Source organism: Musca vetustissima, unplaced genomic scaffold (genome assembly GCF_032173495.1).
Source record: "Musca vetustissima isolate MV318-11 ecotype Yass unplaced genomic scaffold, APGP_CSIRO_Mvet_v1 utg587125, whole genome shotgun sequence".
Classification (NCBI taxonomy): Eukaryota; Metazoa; Arthropoda; class Insecta; order Diptera; family Muscidae; genus Musca; species Musca vetustissima.
Window position 1 is genome coordinate 2,958 of NW_026879114.1, and position 6,564 is coordinate 9,521.

General features: G+C 35.0%; 1 pseudogene; it reads right to left on the reverse strand.

Moving 5' to 3' along the window:
* Positions 1 to 703: 703 nt before the first annotated feature.
* Positions 704 to 5,810, reverse strand: LOC133323934 (cytochrome P450 4d8-like; annotated as a pseudogene).
* Between the last annotated feature and the right edge of the window lie 754 nt (positions 5,811 to 6,564).

The window sequence follows — 6,564 nt, forward strand, 5'->3', positions numbered from 1 at the left end:
AAATTAGTCACTTAACAATAACATGGACCGATATTGGTAATTGTTAATAAGAACAATTTGTAACACATTGAGAAACACAAAAAAAAATATAATTACATTAAATTCGTTTGAAATATCTTTCGGGAATTCTCAGATTTTCAATTTTTAATAGGGAGGTTTGCTAATCAGTGAGATCTGAAATTGCTTCCAATTTAGACAACGTGTCCAAAATACGGAAATAGGGGGTTTCGTTTATGGCAGATAAACCAAAAAGAAGATCGATGTAACACATTTTTAATACCGGACATCATAAGAATTGTAACAATGTATGTGCAAAATGTTAGAACTCAATCTTAAAAAAATTAAGAAACAGACGTCATTAGAATGAATGATGAATATGTCTAGCTGTTGCAAACAGAATAACAAACTTAAAATATATACCATAATAAAAATACTCTCAGATAGCATTTCTTAAATGACCTTTAGTTGTTGTTTAACAAAGCCAATAAAAACTAAGCGTGCTAATTGATATAGATTCCAATGAACTTCTTCTTTTTTCCTTTGCCTCTTGAAATTCGATTCTAATCAGAAAACATATTCAATCAGCTGGTTTATTAAACAATTGAATGGTGGTGATAATAAAATAACAACAATAATAAAAAAGTTAACAACAATAATCAATAATCTTTTTTTATTTATATATTATTATCGCATAGCAAATTACTTTCGTTTTTTAGGCCCAATTGCATACCAGTGCTGGAACGTAATACAATACCCAAAACGGGATCAATTGGCTGACCAAACGGTAGCAGTTCATATGCCCGTAAAATGGTAACTAAAACTACCTTCATTTCGTATATGGCAAATTTTTGATCAATACAATTACGTGGGCCAGCACTAAAAGGGGTAAATTGGAAGCTATTCATCTTTGCGGGCGGTTCAACATTCACTGTCTTTAGCCATAACGTAGATACCAATTACCAGTTCGGAGCCAGCTGGTAGTATTTAAAATCTTCTTTAATTTCCCGCGCAATAATGGGTATGGGTGGATATAGACGCCTTGATTCCTTGATAACACACTCCATGTATTTTAGTTCATTTAATTTCCCCAATATTAATGGTTCATCTGCAATTACTTCTTGAATTTCTTCCAAAAGTTTATTCTGTACCCTTCGATGTCTGGCCAATAGATAGAGCGAACAGCTAAGAGCCGTCGCTGTGGATATCTTCATCGGTTAAGGATTCGCCATCTGTAGTGGACTGCAGTAGAACATCTAACAATGCCATTCTTTTCCTAGTACCAATGTCACTGAGATCAATGTCCTCAATAGTTTGGGTGGGCGATTTTTTCACCGAAGCTTCCAAGGTGCCTTTCCTTAATTACGTTGTGTGTGAACTCATGCGTTATGCGTAAATTTTTCATTGACTGCAATTTCTTAAGCGAATGTAAAATTGAGAAAATAACTTCGTTCTTTAAGTGGACCTGTAAAAATCTCCAGCCCAACATATTTGTCATTCTGAAAAGGAATAGGTAGGGAAGAGTTAGACAATTTTAACGGCTGGTATGCCTCTTTGGCGGTGATAATGGAAATGGTGATATGTAGTCCAGTTCGGTTGGTAAAAGGGAACACCCATTCTCGGTTTAAACAAATATATATTTTTTATTTAATAGGAACACATTTCTTCTAAAGAATGTTTCATTAAAATTTCAAATGAAAATCTCAATGACTCTTGAAGATATAGCTGATAGTGTTTCTTAAAGGTCTCCAATTATGCTAATTTTCGAACGAAGTCCATAGTCCTTAATTACAAGGTGCACTGAATATTAAATTGGTAATTCCACTTGCAACACCAAGTTCCCTTTTTCGTGTAGTCAAGCGATTATACTAAAAGTGTCACCTTTGCTCAGAACCGAAACTGCATCCAAAATTCAGTTTGACCCATATATTTTCATTACATTTACGAAATTTCACGGTCGGCATTCTAAATCTTATAATAACCAGTAAGGAAAGTATTAATGTCGGACTGGGCCGACTATATGATACCCTTCACCACATTATGTATATTGTACATATGTATCCTAACAATTTCATGTCAATGTTTCCTCGAAGGAACATACACCTTTCTGCAATCTATGCTAAATTTAATTTCAATCGGGCCGATTAAGAATCGTTTGCGTACAATGGAACAGATTTATGGTAATCCATTTATAGCAAACTTGATACACGCTACTCAGAATGCCTCACTGTTAAAAATATAGTCTCAATCAGACACCCGTTCGAAATATATATGGTACGTTGTGCAAAATTTCGTGTCAAACCGACAAACATTACGAGTTTAGTGCACCATTTAACTAAAATCGAACGAAAATATATATGTGAGACCTATATCTAAATCTGAACTGATATTCTCGAAACTAAACACACCCCATTCTAGACTCAATTCAGTACACTATGCCAAATTTTCTGGAAATCGAAAGATATATAGGGATTTTGGTGGAACATTTACATTCAATCGGACTATATATATATATATATATATATATATATATATATGAGCTATATCAGAATCTGAACCGATTTTCAGGTTCATCATCATTCTAGACTTAATTTAGTACATCATGTCAAATTTCGTGAAAATCGAAAGATATATAGGGATTTTGGTACACCATTTACATTAAATCGGAGGAAAATATATATGGGAGCTATATCTAAATCTGAACCGATTTTCTCGCAACTTAACACACATCACTCTTAAAATTAATTTAGTACGCATTGCCAAATTTCGAAAATCGGACTATATCTAAATCTGAAGCGATTTTCACGAAACTTAACATATGTAACTCTAGACTCAATTCAACACGTTATACCAAATTGCGTCCAAACCAAAAGATATGTAGGGACTTTGGGGCACCATTTACATAAAATAGGACAAAACCAGTAAGGAAAGTAAAGTAGTAAAGTCGGACGGGGCCGACTATATGATACCCTTCACCACTATGGGTATATTAAACAGGACTATTAGCATGAAATTGGATGAAATAAAATATGTGATATTTATCTAAATGTTAATCTACGTAGATCTATCCATAAAGTATGTAAATCGACTTCAAACAAATATAAATGGGTCATCCGTTGGGCTATGTCTGTACTTCTAGAAAACGCAACTACGTAATTCTATGCTCAATTTTGTACGTTGTGCAAAATTTGATGTCAAACTGACTAACATGAGGAGTTTGATGCCCAATTTACTTGAAATCGGGCGAAAATATATATGGAAGCTCTATCCAAATATTAAGCGATTTCAAACAAACTAGTGACAGGATAGGTTATACTAATTTCAGAACGTTTTGTTCCTATTGGTTCTTGGTGCGTCAATTACTTAAAATCAATCTATAATAAAAGGGAGCTATATCTAAATCTGGACCGATTTTCACGAAACAACGCAGACATCACTCTAGGCTCAATTCAGTACGTTATGCCAAATTTTGTGCAAAACGAAAGATATATAGGGACTTTGGTGCACCATTTACATGTAATCGGACGTAACTATATATGGGAGCTATATCTAAATCTGGACCGATTTTCTCGAAACTTGGCAGACATCATTCTGGGCTCAATTAAGTACGTTATGCCAAATTTCGTGCAAATCGAAGGATATATAGGGGCTTCGGTGCACCATTTACATGTAATCGGACGAAGCTATATATGGGAGCTATATCTAAATCTGGACCGATTTTCACGAAACTTGGCAGACGTCATACTAAGCTCAATTCAGTACGTTATACCAAATTTCGTGCAAATCGAAAGATATATAAGAACATTAGGGCACCATTTACATGAAATCGGACGAAACTATATATGGGAGCTATATCTAAATCTGGACCGATTTTCACGAAAATTGGCAGATATCACTCTAGGCTTAATTCAGTACGTTATGCCAAATTTCGTGCAAATCAAAAGATATATAGGGACTTTGGGGCACCATTTATATGAAATCGGACGAAACTATATATGGGAGCTATATCTAAATCTGGACCGATTTTCACGAAACTTGGCAGACAACACTCTAGGCTTAATTCAGTACGTTATGCCGAATTTCGTGCAAATAAAAAGATATATAGGGACTTTGGGGCACCATTTACATGAAATCGGACGAAACTATATATGGGAGCTATATCTAAATCTGGACCGATTTTCACGAAAATTGGCAGACATCATTATAGGCCTAAATGATTAGCCTGTACCAAATTTCGTGTAAATCGAAAGATATATAGGGACCGTTTACATTAAATCGGTTAAATATATATATGGGAGCTATATCTAAATCTGAACCGATTTTTCCCAATTTCAATAGGGTTCGTCCTTGGGCCGAATAAGTGACCTATGCCAAATTTCATCCAATTCGGATCATAAATGCGACCTGTACTTTGTTTACAATTTAACATGGACAGACAGACAGACGGACGGACGGACATGCATAAATCGACTTAGAAAGTGATTCTATGCATATTCTCAAAAGGAACCATGGGTCTATCTCAATTATTTTTGCCTGTTACAAACATATGCACAAAGACATAATACCCTGTACCACAGCGTGGTGAAGGGTATAAATATATATGGGAGCTATATTTATATCTGAACCGATTTTCACGAAACTTAGCACACAACGTTCTGGACCTAATTAAGTACTCTATGCCGAATTTCATGCAAATCGAACGATATATAGGGACTTTGGTGCACCATTTACATAAAATCGGACAAAACTATATATGGGAGCTATATCTAAATCTAAACCGATTTTGACGAAACTTAGCACACATCATTCTGGACCTAATTCAGTACACTATGCCAAATTTCATGCAAATCGAATGATATACAGGACTTTGGTGCCTATATCGGACGAAAATATATATGGGAGCTATATCTAAATCTGAACCGATTTTCACCAATTTCAATAGGGTTCGTCCTTGGGCCAAATAATTGACTTGTGCCAAATTTCATCCAAATCGGATCATAAATGCGACCTGTATTTTGTTTATAATTTAACATTTACAGACGGACGGTCATGCATAGAATCACTTTCTGAGTCGATTTATGCATGACCGTCCGTCTGTAAATGTTAAATTATAAACAAAATACAGGTCGACTTGTGCCAAATTTCATCCAAATCGGATCATAAATGCGACCTGTATTTTGTTTATAATTTAACATTTACAGACGGACGGTCATGCATAAATCGACTCAGAAAGTGATTCTATGCATATTCTCAAAAGGAACCATGTGTCTATTTCGTTTCCTTTTGCCTCTTACAAACATATGCACAAAGACATAATACCATGTACCACAGTTTGGTGAAGGGTATAATAACCAGTAAAGTCGGATTGGACCAACTATATTATACTCTTCACACTTGTAGTACACATAATGGGACAATTGTATATTGTTTTTACGCATCCTTAACCAAAAATCGAACTAATATTTATATGGGAGCTATATAATACTCAACCGATTCACGTAAGGCGTACGTTTTAAAAAATTCGACCATTTTATGTTCTTTGGCGTACCACTTACTTAAAGTCGGACGAAAGTATATATTGCAACTATATCTAAATCTGAACCTATTTAAACGAAACTTTTTTTTTGCATTTCAGGTCCACAGAGATTCTAATACATCCTTCCAGAATATGTTCAATAGGTCACTTACTCTGTAACTGCTTGAATATAACGCTTAGTACCACCAGTCTGTGCCCCCACCTTAGTGCCCATAGCTGTTTCGGCTATTATGTCCAAGGTAGCTGCACACACCAGAGGATAAATATCAAATGCCATTTCACCATTCGCCTTTGAGGACAAACAGTCGACCAATATTTCCGACTGTTGTTAAAACACCTTCGAAAATTCTTCCAAGATTTTAAAATGAAATGCCGGAGTTATAATTTTTCTACGGGAATGCCATTTTTCGCCATCACTTATGAGCAGACCAACACCCAATCAATTGTGCAACACTTCGTATAGACGATGTTTGGTTATATGGGACCTGCTGGTTAGAAACTTTTCATTGAATTCAGCATCTCCACTGATAATTATCAAACGATTTAGTGCCCAGATCTTGAAAATGTTGCCCAATTTTTTTCAGCTCCGTTGGCTTGTCAAAAACATCTGTGGGAAATATACATATATAAAAAATAGTTATTTAATTAATTTCTTGAAAAATAGTTTTTAATTTAATTAAGCAAAATGGTGTGACTGGTGATTGTGAATTTGCACTTATTGCAGGCCAATTGCAGGACACCCAACAGGGGAATATTATATCGGCCTATCAGATTTCGAACGGCTTTTCGCATACGCCTCTTCGAAGAGTGGCTATAAAGTGCAAAAGTAATTAACGCTAATACTACGATTAAAAGAATTGTGCCAATTTTCGAAAGTTCTGAATGCTTTGGAAACTGCTTGGAGTCTGAATAGTCGTATAACAAATGTTTATGTTTAACATAATTTTATTATCTAATCGTTGAGCATTGTTTGTGTGTATATAAGGGCGGTGTGAACAATTCCTGTTTAGATAATGTTTATGAAAATCAAT